Genomic DNA, 14,644 nt, shown 5'->3' with positions numbered 1-14,644 from the left:
AATGTGTTTGAAGCAGATCAGGAAAAAGGTGATAAACAACAGCTGGCCCTTGGAAACCAGTGTCGTGAGCAACAGGGAGTGGCAAGCCTGTAGCACATTGGAGGTATTAGGTCTCTGTTCATCCTTAGACAATTGTTTCCCTGGGAAATGCCAGCATCATATTGCCAGACTTTTCCAAAGAAACCTGAAACCCAGACTTTTGTGGTAATAGCCCAAGTTTTTAACTGGGGCCATTGATTCCATTTAAAACGACATAGACCAAACAAAACCCATCTGCAGATCAGATTTGAGAGACATGGGGCTAGTCTTTTGAGGGAAAAAAAAAAAGTCATTTAATTCTCTCCCCTAGAGCAAAGGACCCAAACCTTGGAAACAGGAATCCAGCCTATTTCCTAGAGATGGTGAGAGTAAAATGCCCTTGTCCCTCCATGATAAGATAGTAACATCATTATTATAATAATACAACATGTATTATTATATATTTGCACATATATATACATACCTCATACAATAGGGTCTGAGAAAAATCACAATTTTTACAATCAAATGAACACAATATTTTCCAAATCAAGCACAGTTCTTTATGTAGGAGCCCCTTCTTTACTATTTTGTGGTAGCTGTGTAGACCGAACTGAAACTCTAACAGACCTCTCACCTCTTTCACCACCTGGCACCTCTGCTACGTGTCCAGCAGTGCCTGGGGTCAGACAGTACCATTCACTCTTGCATTTCCTCCCCTCTCCTTCATCTAGAAGGTGAAGAACCACAAAGGTTTAGGGAGGGAGAGAGCCGAGAAGGAGGACAGGGAAACAAGAAAAGAAGAAAGAGGAAAAGATGGCCAGGGCGGGGGCTCCTTCTCTCTGGCTGCCTATGAGGCCGCCTGCTCCTGCTGGAAGGTGAAAGTAGTCCTTAGCTTCACAGTACGGGTCGCCGCTGTCCAGGAGATGTGACTTGAGGGGTGCTCTGCGGTCTTCCTGGGCCCCCAGATAACTCTCACGTTGTCTGGCCTGCAGTCTGAAATCCATCATTGGGGTTTGGGGCCTTTCACTCTTAAAGTCATTGATTTTCAAGAATGTCCTAATCAGGTTCCCAGGAGCCTTTGCCCAAGTCTCCGGGGATGCTGTTTGCAACGCAGAGAACTGTGGACAGTTAGCTGCTGACTCAGATAGCTCTGATTGTGCTTCGGTGTGTGCTCAGCACAGGTGTTCGGGGGTCCAGAAACACGAGAGGGACTGGGGTTAGAACGAGCCTAGGAGGAAGACTTAGGGTTCCCTGGGCTGCTTGTGCCAGGAGCTCCCAACCTCTGCTGAGCGGAGAGCCTGGAGAACGCTGCGCGCCCTCGGCGAGGAGGCGCACACTCCCTGCAGGGGGCGCTGCTGCTCCATCCGTATCTTTCCAGCACTGCTTCACCCATCACCTCCATCCAGGCACTCAGGCCGCCCCAGTTCCACCTTAACCCTAGTCTTGGTCTGGGTTCCTTTTGAGAGTGGATAGCTGTGTACTCTGTGTGTAAACTCCGGCCCGGCTGCCTGGGTTGAAATCCCAACTAGTTTTGTGATCTGAAGTTCTTGTCCCCACTCTTTCCTCATTAGGTGGCTGTGATAACTCCCAGTTCTTAAAGGAGACATTGGGCTTTTCCCTACCTGGCCCTGCCTCATTCTGGGCCTCTCAGGACCAGGTGCTCTGTCACCCTGACGCTTATGGGGACCAGGTTCTCTCTCACTTGGGCTTCTCCAGCACCAGGTGCTGCTCTCTTACCCGGGGCCACTCAGGGATCAGGAGCTTTGTCACCCAGGCCTCTCAAGGATGAGCTCTGGTCTGGTGAAAGCCTGAGAAAACCCAACAAGAGCGTTTTCTCTTCTGAGGTCTGTGTCTCACGAGGCAGAAAGGATTGCAGCGCCACTTATACTCCTCTTCAGTTTCTCGTCCTTCTACTGCAAAGTGGAAACCCTGTGTAACGAGAAAGTTATCCAAAAATCAAAGGCCTGAAGAATCTGAGCCTTGAGCTACAGAGGTTTCTTCTTAGGAGAAAATGGAAGAGTGTACAGCTTTGAATGCTTTGAAACTATGACCAGCTTTTTTCTGGAAGCCTACTTAATTAAGCACCCCCACGTGAATCATTTGATTAAATCAACAAATTATAAAGACAGCTATATGAATATGTGGTGGAAAAGCATTCCAGACTGAGCCAACAGTGAATACAATGCCCCAGATGGGAACACATGAGTCTCTGGAGGAATGAGACTTACGAGGCCTTCAGGCTTTGGGCTGTAGTCCGGATGTGACAGACACCAATTCCAGACTGAGAGCAGGTAAGTGGCGAGATAAGTTGGTGTGTTTCGACTTCCCCCTCTGCCAAATAGAACAAGTTTCCTCACTCCCTGTTGTCCCGAGAGAAGAATGTTTAATGACATCAGTTCTATCTGTCATCATTTTGTACCCTTCAAAGTATCCTGGTTTATTGGGCGGGTGGTGGTGGCGGCGGGGGCAGTATACAAATGTTCATGTTTTATGATAAAAATACAATGAAGAGATTTTCTTCATCACTTTCTATACCAAATGCCCACACCTGCAATGCTCACTCATTGCAATTATGTCATTGACAAAACATACAATTATATTAGTGGCCAGGAATGCCTGTCTTTGCAGAGGAGGGAGTGCACAGCCACATCAGCAGAGGGATCTTGGCGATAACTTGCGCATACCCATCCATGTCACGTGCTTATGCTTTTTCTCTCAGTTTTTTTTTTTAATTAAATATAACATAGCTACAGAGAAGTCCACATATCACACATGCATATCATCTCACTGGTTAAAGAATTGTCTGGTAGGGCAGGAGCTGTAGGTGAATTAGGAATGGGCAGAACTTATACAGAACTTAGACCGTGAGCCAGTTATTCATTGAGTGAATATTTACGGAGCGTGTACCGCAGGCTGCGCACTACTCTAGGTCCAGGGGCTCCAGAAAACAAAAGTCCGGCCCATTCTCTGCTTCCTCACCCTTATGTTCTACTGGACAGAGTGAAACACTAACCAACAAACAAAGAAGGTAATCTCAGATAGTTTTAAGTACTCTACTTGTTCTTCCTAAGAAAATTCAAACAAATGCAGAACTCTACAATGTTACAGTGACCTTCCTCTTTCATCTCCCAAACCTTCCACAGGAGTAAGCACTATTAAATGTTTGGTGCTTATCCTAAGTATATATATATTTTTTTTCACTAATGAATACACACACATGCCTGCATGGACATACACAGTTTTGTTTTTATTGACAACTTGAATAAAATAATTCTGTACATATTATTCTGCCACGGTTTTTTTCTCCTAACATATTTTGGCAATATTTCTACATCAACATGTAAGTCACCCTGATGCTCTTCAACTACTACCTGGTTATTATGTAACATGTGTACTTTAAAAAAAAAAAACAACTCCATTGGCAATTTTTTCAGATTTACCAACAATGCTGCAGTAGATAACCTCACAAATATATATGTACTACATATCCTATCCTATATAAAAAGGTGTGTGTGTGTATGTGTGTGTGTGTGTGTAGCAGTAGCAGTTACAGCCATAGTTTTCAAGCAAAGTACTACATAATCCCAGAGTAAGACTCTAAACCCTTCTTCCCATTGTATATTAATATCAGAGCCACTAAGGAAAACACAATACAGTCAAGCATTGGATGGATAAATGTTTCACTCACATAGAGAAGAGACAGGGCAAGATCAGCTCCAATACTGGGCATTGGTCCCCCAATTACCACCAGGCTTCTACCCACTGCCAACATGGGACAATTCACCTACCTGTGTCCTTCCCTGCAGAGGACAGATATTGCAGTGGGGTTGGCCTGGTGTCATTTCACACACACCACACTTTAAGTAGAGACAAAAGGAGCTCGCTGAGCATGAAACAAGAAGAGATATTCCTACACAATCTGAGAAGCCTCCAAAAGGCTGTGCGGGTTCTTTGTTTCTTGCTAAGGAAGTGCAGGGACAAGGCTCATTCTTATACAGACTGCACATGAGACTGCCTTTCCTACCAGTACTATACATCACAACTATTCCATAGAATGACCTCCTAAAAGTGGAATTGCTGGGTTAAAGAATATGCATATGTAATATTTTATGGTATTGACACATGGTTTCCAAAAATACCATGCCAAATTATATTTCTACTTACAACATGTATGTATCCTTTTATCTGTTTGGTTGTTGGTCTTTGTCTGAATTGATTTATGGGTAATCTTTTGACAGGTTATACTAAATAATCCTTTTTCTGTATATATTGAATTATATAATTAAGAAGTTCAAGCTTTCCATCATGTATACCTTAAGCTGTAATTGTAATGCCTCAAGTTATAAGTCTTTTGGGAAAACTTTGGAATTAAACTTTCTCAGAGCCCTAGAAATCATACAGTTGTGTTCTCCATGGGACCATTACTCCAAGGAGGAACTAAGTCTGTCTCCTGATAATAGCTTTAATGTGAAATCATTTTTTGCAAAACAACACACATACACAAAATGTGGAAGGGTGCCTGGGTGGCTCAGTGGTTGAGCATCTGCCTTTGGCTCAAGTCATGATACCAGGGTCCTGGGGTGGAGGCCCACATGGGGCTCCCTCCAGGGAGTCTGCTTCTCCCTCTGCCTATGTCTCTGCCTCTCTCTGTATCTCTCATAAGTAAATAAACAAAATCTTTTTAAAAAATGTGGAAGCTTTTGGGAGTTGGAATGTGTCTCATGGAAATTCCTTTGTGCACACATAACCTCACAAAACAAGTAGTCATCTACTAATCCACGCAGACAATTATTGACTCAACCAGCTTTCCAAGACTGTAGGATAGCCTAGTAATGGCTGCCATAGCAAACAATATACCTAGAGACTTTGAACAGAGAATATTGAGTCATATAAGAAGACAAGGTAGAAATGGCTTGAGACAATCAAGAGTCTCTAAATTGAAGCCTGACATCCACCTTGAAGCTGCTTAGGAAGATTGGCCTAATTGAGCATCTCCTTTACCTGAAAGACTTCAAATAAAATCAAAACTAAATTTTATATGACCGGATCCTTGCTACATAGGGCCTTAGAAGATATTCTAGGGAAAAAAAGAAATTTATAGAATTTTATCAGAATTTAAAGCCACTAAAACAAAACATTTCACTGAAGATCAAGCAACCATCATAAATCAATTGCACTAAAAAGCCGGTTGCTGATTTATCCTAATACCAGTGACTTCCATGGGCCCACTTCTTCACTCCTCCCTATTTAGTGTCATCAGACTTGTCATGGCCTTTCATTATAATTCTCAAAAAACACTCCTTTTGTTTGATTGTTTGGTTTATTTTTCCCTTCACAGCACGTGTTTCATTTTATAACTATTTGTTAATTGGTGTGATTGATTTCTGTCTCAACAAGTGGTAAAGTAGAAACTGTTTTGTTTTGTTTTGCCATAGGCATTCAATAAAACAGCATTCTGAGTCCATGCTCCCATCTAAATTCATAGTGAAGATATGTGAGTTGTTTTAATTTAAAAGACAACCATGCTCAGAAAAAGATAAATTTATATGTAGCTTAGGCAAAAGAGAAACACACCATGCTAAGCAGGAGCTGAAATTGTGGGTTCCTGGTCTCTGAGCCTAGGGACTGGTGGAAGCAGTCCAATACTTAGCTTTTCATGAGAACTGGGACCAAGGGGCAAAGTAGAAGAACAAGTTCCACTTCCAAGGACCTCAGATGGGGCAGGTCTTGCCCATCTATTGCAAAAGGCTGAAAAAAGTCAAGAATACTGACTAAGACTGGTTTCTTGGGAAGATAGGAGTAAGTAGATACAGTTAAAGAACCAGTACCTGGCAAAGCCGCCTACCAGCTTAGCCACTAGATTTGCAATATGATTATGCAAATCTTCATTATGGAGAAGTATCCCCAAAACTCTAATATAAATTCAATTTTTGAACCAAAGCTCATAAACAAGCAAGGATGGGGAAAGAGGGAGAGAGAGAAATACTCCCATTTTATACAAGTAGCACTAAAAAATTCTAAAATATATAAGGAAATAACCTCAAGAAAAGCAAGCAAATGTAACAGCTTCACTTGTGGTAAAATGCAAATATTAAGACCATCTGAAAAGAAAGTTTAAAACAAGTATTTCAAGATTTACAAAGAAATAAACACAGGAAGGCCCTCTGTAAAAAAAGAGATCAATAACTGTGAAATTAAAATGTGTTAGCAATAAATGAGGTATACAGCTTTTGGAAAAAATTAATTAAGCAGGATAAATTCTAGACTAAACACAGTTCACAACTGCATTAACTCATAGAAAGTTAATAATGAGGAAATCACTGGAACAAAACAAACATTTTTTAATTGAAAAAGTATTTAAGTGACAAGAATAGATTAAATAGCTTCAATAAATATCCTTTCAAAGTTCTAAAAACTTAGACTACCAAAAATGACAGAGAAAAAAATGGCTACTAATGGCCATTATCCATTGTTCTCAAGGATGTGGAAAAGTTGGAATCCTCATACATTGCCGGAAAACAGTTTGGCAATTCCTCAAAAAGTTAAACATATAGTTGCGATATGGCCCAGCATTTCCACTGCTAAGTATATATACAAGAGAACTGAAGAAATATGTATGCACAAAAACGTGTACGCAAATGTTCAGAGCAACACTATTTATAATAGTTAAAAAGTAAAGACAACCCAAATATCTATCAGCAGATGAATGGACAAGTAAAATGTGGTACATCCATACAATGAAATATTATTCAACCATAAAAGGAATGAAATACAGATATGTGTTGCAACATGGATAAAACTTCTAAACATTAGGCAAACTGAAAACGGTAAGACACTGAAGGTAATGTATTATATAATTCCATTTATGTTAAATATATAGAATCTATAGGGGTAGAAAGTAGATTTGTGTTTACCAGGGGATGAGGGAGGGGCTGAATGGGGATTGACTATTCATAATGGTTCTGAGGTTTTCTTTGGGAATAGTAAAAGTGTTCTGGAATCATATTGTGGTGATAGTTACACAATTCGGTGATCTATTAAGCCTCAAAGAGTTAAAAATAGACCTGCCCTACGACCCAGCAATTGCACTGTTGGGGATTTACCCCAAAGATTCAGATGCAATGAAACGCCAAGACACCTGCACCCCGATGTTTCTAGCAGCAATGTCCACAATAGCCAAACTGTGGAAGGAGCCTCGGTGTACATTTAAAGATGAACGGATAAAGAAGATGTGGTTTATGTATACAATGGAATATTACTCAGCCATTAGAAATGACAAATACCCACCTTTTGCTTCAACGTGGATGGAACTGGAGGGTATTATGCTGAGTGAAGTAAGTCAATCGGAGAAGGACAAACATTGTATGTTCTCATTCATTTGGGGAATATAAATAATAGTGAAAGGGAATATAAGGGAAGGGAGAAGAAATGTGTGGGAAATATCAGAAAGGGAGACAGAACATAAAGACTCGTATCTGTTGTTATTCTGTATGTTGGTAAATTGAACACCAATAAAAAATAAATTTATTATAAAAAATAAAAATAAATTTGTGTTGGTTTAAAAAAAAAGAAAAACTGAATTGTACACTTTCAAAAAGTGAATTTTATAACATATCAATTATATCTCAATAAGGTTGTTATTCAAAAATACAATGGCTGCAAATTTTTTGAGACTGAGGAAAGGCTTTCATCAAAAGATAAAAAACATGAAGAGGGTGCCAAGCAGATTACATAAAAGCAAATTCATCTTTAGCTACACGACAGTGAAATTTAAAACATCACCAGTGAAGAGAAATTAAAAAAAAAACTACCAGAGATAAAAGACAAATTACTTACAACAGAGTGAAGGTTTTCTATTGACATAATATATGCCAGAATACATTAGAAAATGTCTTTTAAAAACTAAGGACAGTTGGGGGAGAGGTGGAGAGATTCAAGCCAAATTCCTATATTTAATTAAACTAATAGTTCAGGTTGTCACATTGAGACATTTGGAATAGTACAAACATTAGGAGCATTTGTAACTCTTTCTGAAAGATATACTAAAGGATATGTTTCAGCAAGAAGAATAATGAACAGAGAAGGAAAGAGTAAAAGGAAAGAAATAACATTGAGACTCTTAGAATGTTAATATTAATTAGCATTGACTACTTCAAAAAGTACATTTATATTTTTAAAGTGAAATAAAAATTCCAGATAAAAATAACTAAGAAGAAAAGAGGCAGATAATTCACTGAGTAAATAGTGATAGAATCAAAACTGTTTTCAAAAAATAACAAGAGAGGAAAACAAACTAGCTAATTCTTTTTATAGGCCTAGCAAAAAATTATAATAGCTTTATTAGTATATAACTGATATACAGTAAACTGTACATATTTAAAGTGGAAATTCTTCAGAGTTTGAAATATGTATATAAATGTGAAACTATCCTCACAATCAAAATAATAAACTTAATTTTGCTCCTTAAAAGTCTTCCAGTGGCACTTTGCATTTCATCTTTTTTTTTTCCAACTCTAGCTATCTTTATCCACCATCTTTTTCTGGACATTAATTTACATTAGTTTTTAGAATGTTTTCTGGACATTAGTTTACATTAGTTTTTAGAATTTTATGCGTATAGAATAATACAGAATATACTTAATGTACTCTATTTTGTTTAGCTCTTTCCACTCAGAATAATTGTTTTGAGATTCATCCATGATGTTACATGGATCAATAGTTCATTCCTTTTATTTTCCTTTCTATGGATAGACCACAGTTTATGTCTCCATTCACCTATTGATGATTTTTTTTGTTGTTTCCAACTTCTGATTATTGAAAATAAAGCTATCATTGACATTCATGTACAAGTCTTTGTGTGGGCATGTGCTTTCATTCTTCCTAGATAAATATCTAGAAGAAGAATGAGTGGATGGTAAGGAAGACATGTATTTAATGTCTTAGCAAACATAAGTTTTTTTGCAAACTCTTTCCAGAGTGGTTGTATCATTTTACATCTTTCAGTGCTACTAGCTTTTTTTTCAGGTTTCTTTTGATTTTCTACATGAACATTAATGTCATATGCAAATAAAGTTATTCTGGGCTCTTCCTTTCAAATCCATGTGCTTGTTATTTCAATTTTCTTGCTTTATTGCATTGGCCAGAACCTATAAGAAATGGTAATAGTAGACATCCTTACTTTGACTTATATCTTAGATGGGAAAGCATTTAGTCTTTCAGCATTAAGTATGATGTTAACTAGGTTTTTCATAGTTGTATTTTACCCTATCGAGGTTTCCTTGTAGTGCTAATTTGCTGAAAGTTTCTAAGATAAATGGGTATTTTATTTTGTCAAAATCATTTACATTCTCTTCTAAGCACTGTTTTATCTGCATCTCACAAATTTTGATCTCCTATTGTCTTTTTATTCAGTTCAAAGTTCTTTCTACTTTCTTTTTGTTTTTTTTTCATTGACCTACTTTTTTTTAGAGTTGTGTTAGTTTCCCGATACTTGGGGATTTTTTAGATATCATTCTGTTACTAACTGCTAATTTAATTCCATCGTGATCAGAGAACATACTTTATATGATTTGAAACTCTTATGTTACCCCAGACTTAACTAACAGCCAAAAATAAAGTATATCCTTATAAATATTTTGTGCATTCTACTCTCCTTGAGTAAAATGACTCTAAATGTCATGTAGATCAAGTTGATTGATAGTGTTGTCAACTTTATAGCCATATTTTTCTGTTTCCTTTTTCTATCAACCAGAGAATGTGGGGTATTGACTTTTTGACCATAATCGTGGAATGTCTATTTCTTCTTGTTCTATTGAGTTTTATATCATGTATTTTGAAGTTCTGTTATTAGGGATATAAGCATTTAGGGCTGTTATATCCTCTTGATTAATTGATTTCTTTGTCATCAACCTTCTTTATTCCTTGCTCTGACCTCTACTTTGTCTGATTTTTACTATAGAAATTATAGCTTTTTTAAAACTGGAAAAATTGTGTTTCTTTACCCATCCTTTTATTTTTAGCCTATTTGTATCTTCATATTTAAAGTGTTTTTCTTATAGACTGAGCAGATATTTGGATCTTGCTTTTCTTTATTTAATGTTTATAATATTTTTTAATTGGGATGTTGAGGCAATTTCATTTAATGTAATTATTAATATGAAGGAGTTTGTCTTTGCCACATTGCCAGTTGTTAAATAGTTATGTCTTCTTTGTTCTCTTTTCCTCTCTCACTATTTACTTATAGTTTATTTTTAATATCCTATTTTATTCCCTTTGTTACATTATTAGCTAATCTTTGTTTTATTCTTAGTGGTTGTTTTAAGGTCTACCTTTAGGTAATATTATACCATTATACCATTTAATGTATAGAATATATGCCTTACAATAATATACTTTCACTACCTCTCTCCTATGCTCCAATGTTATTGTTATTTTACTTCTAAATGTGATATAAACTCTATTGTATATTGTTACTATTTTTGCTTTAGATTATCAATTACTTCTTAAAGAACATAAGGAAGGAAATATTTTCATTTCCATAGAATTCGTTCCTTTGTGTAGAGTCAGATTGCCATGTGGTATCATTTTCTTCCTGTGTGCAGGACTTCCTCTAATAATTTACATTTTTTCCAGTGCTTGTCTGGTGGCAATGAATTCTTTACCTTTTGTATATCTGAAAAAGTATTTTTGCCTTTGTTTTTGAAAGATATTTTTACTGGGTGTAGAACTCTAGTTTGGGGAAGGGGTTCTTTCTGTGTTTAAAAGATACTACTTCATTGCCTTTATGGGTATGTGCTTCTTGCAGTCAATATGCTGTCATCTCTATTTCTGTTCCTCTGTAAGATGGTATTTTTCCCCCTCTGGATGTTTTTAAGAATTTCTCTCTAAAATTTGTTTTCAATAATTTGATTAGGATGTGCTTTGGTGTATTTTTTTTTCATTTTTCTTGTGATTGGGGTTTGCTGCATTCATTGAATACATGGGTTTATAGTTTTCACAAGATTTGGATGATTTTTGACCAATGCATCATCTTCAAATATTTTATTTTGTTCCTACCCTCTCCTTTGGAGACTCCAAATATACATATATTTTTCTTCTCGAAGCTGTCCCACAGCTCACTGATATTTTGTTCATTTTTTTCAGGACTTTATCTCTGTGCTAAACACTATTAAGCACTTTACCTATATTACCTCATTTTCTCTCACAGAAAACATACAACTTGGGTAATATTATCACCCCATTTAGAACACTAAATGTTAGGTAACTTATTCAAATTACAAAGTTAATCATTGGAATACCAACACTCTAACCTAGGCAGTCCACTTCTGGCTTTGTAATTACCACTGTTCATACCAAAATAACACAAGTAGGCATAGCTGTGGAAGCCAACTACTTCCCTCTCTTCTTTGCCTCAGAGACACATAACTTAACACATCTTAGTAGTAAAATCTTGCCACAATTCATAGCTCATTTTCCAAGGCTCTTCCATACTGGTACTGCTCTTCCCGAAGCATTAAGGGTGTGTAATGTTAGATGGCTTCAACCATGAGCTCCAAGCCTTCCCTAGTCCCCCTTCCCAGATGTTAACCCAGATCCCAGGAAGAGTTGAAAGAACAACTGGAACTTGACTCAGTCCACTAACCAATCCACCAAGTCAACTTTCATCTAGTTCAGTAAAACTAGAAATTCAATACTAAAAGATGTGAGGGTTGGGGAGCCTGAGTAGTTCATTTGATTGAGCAACCAACTCTTGATTTTGTCTCAGGTCATGATCTCAGTCAGGGCTGTCAGATGGAGCCCTGCATTGGGCTCCAGGCACAGCAGGGAGTCTGCTTGAGATTCTCTCCCTCTCCATGTGCTCCTCCCCCTGCTCACATATGCACTCACTCTCTCAAATAAAAAAAATAAGTCTTTAAAAAGAAAAGATATGACCTTTGAACATGACAGTCCTTATCCCATCCTCTCACTTCCTTAAGAATATCTCTTAAAGATATTTTGACATTTGTCCAACTTTAAAAGCTTAGAAAGGAATTCCTGTCCAGGATAAGGAAGTGATAAGCACTAAAATGATCTCAAAATGTATAGGACAGAGTTAAATATAAGGTATGGCATCTTCATATAAAGACTTATTAACATAATAACTTTGCTACACTGAAAATATGCTTCCAAAAGTGAGAATCTAGGATAAGATATAAAAATTCTTAAAGGAATAGGGAAAAGGCAGAAAAGTCAGTGTTGTCTGGACTTTAGACTTCTCAGGTACAGCTTGCCCAGAAGTTATCTCTTTTCAACCAATCAGGATAAGAAATGAATAAAAATAGATAACCCAAGGAAGGCAATTAGGGCCATCAACCAAGGAAAAACCTGGAATATGGGAATCAAGAGAGCTAATCAAACTAGAGTGACAGGTTGAACAGAAGATTTAGTCAAGAGAGGATCAAGGTAAAGCCTATTCATTTCTTTAACAGACTTAGTAGGCATCCTTCTAGATTGTGCCTAACTGAAAGGGTCTTAAAAGTGGTAGTACCAGGTTAGAAAACCAAAATCAATCAGCAGATACAGAAGGAAAGTGTTGGCTAGGGGAGGGCTGGAAGTTGGTAACTGAGGCAAAACGAACTGTACCAAAAATCAGAAATCATTATATTGAAACACTCAAGCTTCACCTGAATTGATGGCCACAACTTGGCTCTCTTAAAGTGGCCAGGTTTTGTTATAGGTTTGTGAGTGACTGTCTGATAAATAGCCTCTATACTGGGTATTTTCCATTCTCCCTCTATCTTCTCCACTTTGATCTGTACTCCCAAGAACCATAGATGACATCAATGGGTTGCATTGCTCTCTGGCTTCCCATTGAGTTTCACTGAGCAGAAGTCCTAGGGGACTAGAAAGTAAGTGTTGGATTATTTATACCTCCAGGTTCCTCTCTGCAGGGTTGCCACAGGCTAACTGGGCCCCCAGATTAAAGGGCTCAGATTTTAAAGGACAGCCATTTCTATGCAGCCTCTCTGGCTTCAATTCTGGTAATGCATTCCTTTGCTTCTTTATACCTAAGGTGGCAAAGTCACATGCTTTTTTCAGCCACTGAAAACTCCCTTGTTATTTTCTCAAGACCTGCCCATACCTCTGTAAATATACTCTTTCTTCAACTCCCCTTGAATTACTCTAATTTGAGTGTTTCTTCCTGAGGCTATAAACATACAGTTGCTGAGACCCAGCACACAACAAGGAGAAAGTAGATATCTCTAATACACAAAAGTAAATTAAATTTTAAAATGAGGTCATATATTGAGAGAAAAAGGGAAGAAAGGAAAGGGGAAAAAAAGAAAAGAAATTCCTGAGATTGGAGGAAAAGAAAAGACAGTAGAGAACCTGTAACCTTGATGGGGCTGGCACCTGCAGCCGGACCAGATTATTCTGTAAGGTTAACTGTTTCCATTGGCACACTGGTAAGGAATCTAGAAATATGTAACTGGTGAGATCACTGTGGGTCACAGGGGATTTGAAATTCCTCAATTGCTCAGAATTGTGACCATTAAAAATACACTGTGATTAGAGTGAACAAGGCCACTCATCGGAAGTCCACTCTGAGTCTTTCCCTCAATTCCTAAAGCAGAGCACATCAAAATATATCATTAAAACATTTGAATCTGCTCACAGAAAAGAACACTCAACTCCAGGAAAGATATTATATTTTCTGAATAAAAACGCACATGCAGTAATTTTAGTGGGTTATTTTATTCAAACATTACTCTCTGGTGCCCCTGAAGCCCTTAGTTTACAAGATCTGCATTGCTATAGAACACCATATCCTGCCGCTTGTTTCTCTTAAATAGATTTTGTTCTATTACAGTTGTTTTGGCCTCTAGGTATTGTTTTTAACTTTATAGATATTTGATTGTGCAAATTTTCCAGGTGCATTGTGGTGGGAAGAGTATCAGGCTATGGGTGAAAGCACTGGGTCCAGCATTGAGTCACCTATGTGACCTATGGTCAATTAAGTAGGGGTGGTAGTAATCAGTCTCATTTTGAGCATTCTTGCAATCAATGTCTTTATTTTAGTTTCACAAACTCTTCATGCTCGACATAAAATAGGACACTGTGTAAATACAAAGGCTAATATTCTGATAAGGGAGAGGCTCCTTTGTAAATGTTATTAAAGCAAGTCACATGTACATTTCTTTTGTCAGCTAAAAATATTTCTTGAAAATCAGTTTTATTTAATTCTCTACTACCACTATTATTTTAGTCTAACTAGCCCCAGGAAAATACATTTGTTGCAATTAACCTTTTACCTATTGAGTTGTAAGAATTTCAAAAATGACTTGTGCAATTACAAAAATTTCACAACAGCCCAAGATGTTAGTTGTCCTTTCAAGTCTTCTATGCCAATGTATTAGCAAATTATTAACAATGTATTAGCTGTTTCTTCCTGTTTGGCTTTATTTGACTATTGAACTTTAATCTGACTTGACAAATTTATGGCAAAAGACTATATAATCTCAAGGATCTAGCACTGTCCTACAATCTCACTTCAGAATCATGGGGCATATTTCAGTAAATTCCAAAAGGTAAAAGGAAACCACATATCTACACACTCTAAATTTTTCTTTAAGTATAAGAAATT

This window comes from Canis lupus, chromosome 29 (genome assembly GCF_003254725.2).
Source record: "Canis lupus dingo isolate Sandy chromosome 29, ASM325472v2, whole genome shotgun sequence".
Taxonomy (NCBI): domain Eukaryota; kingdom Metazoa; phylum Chordata; class Mammalia; order Carnivora; family Canidae; genus Canis; species Canis lupus.
The sequence above is the reverse complement of the archived record's forward strand: the minus strand, read 5'-3'. Positions refer to the sequence as shown.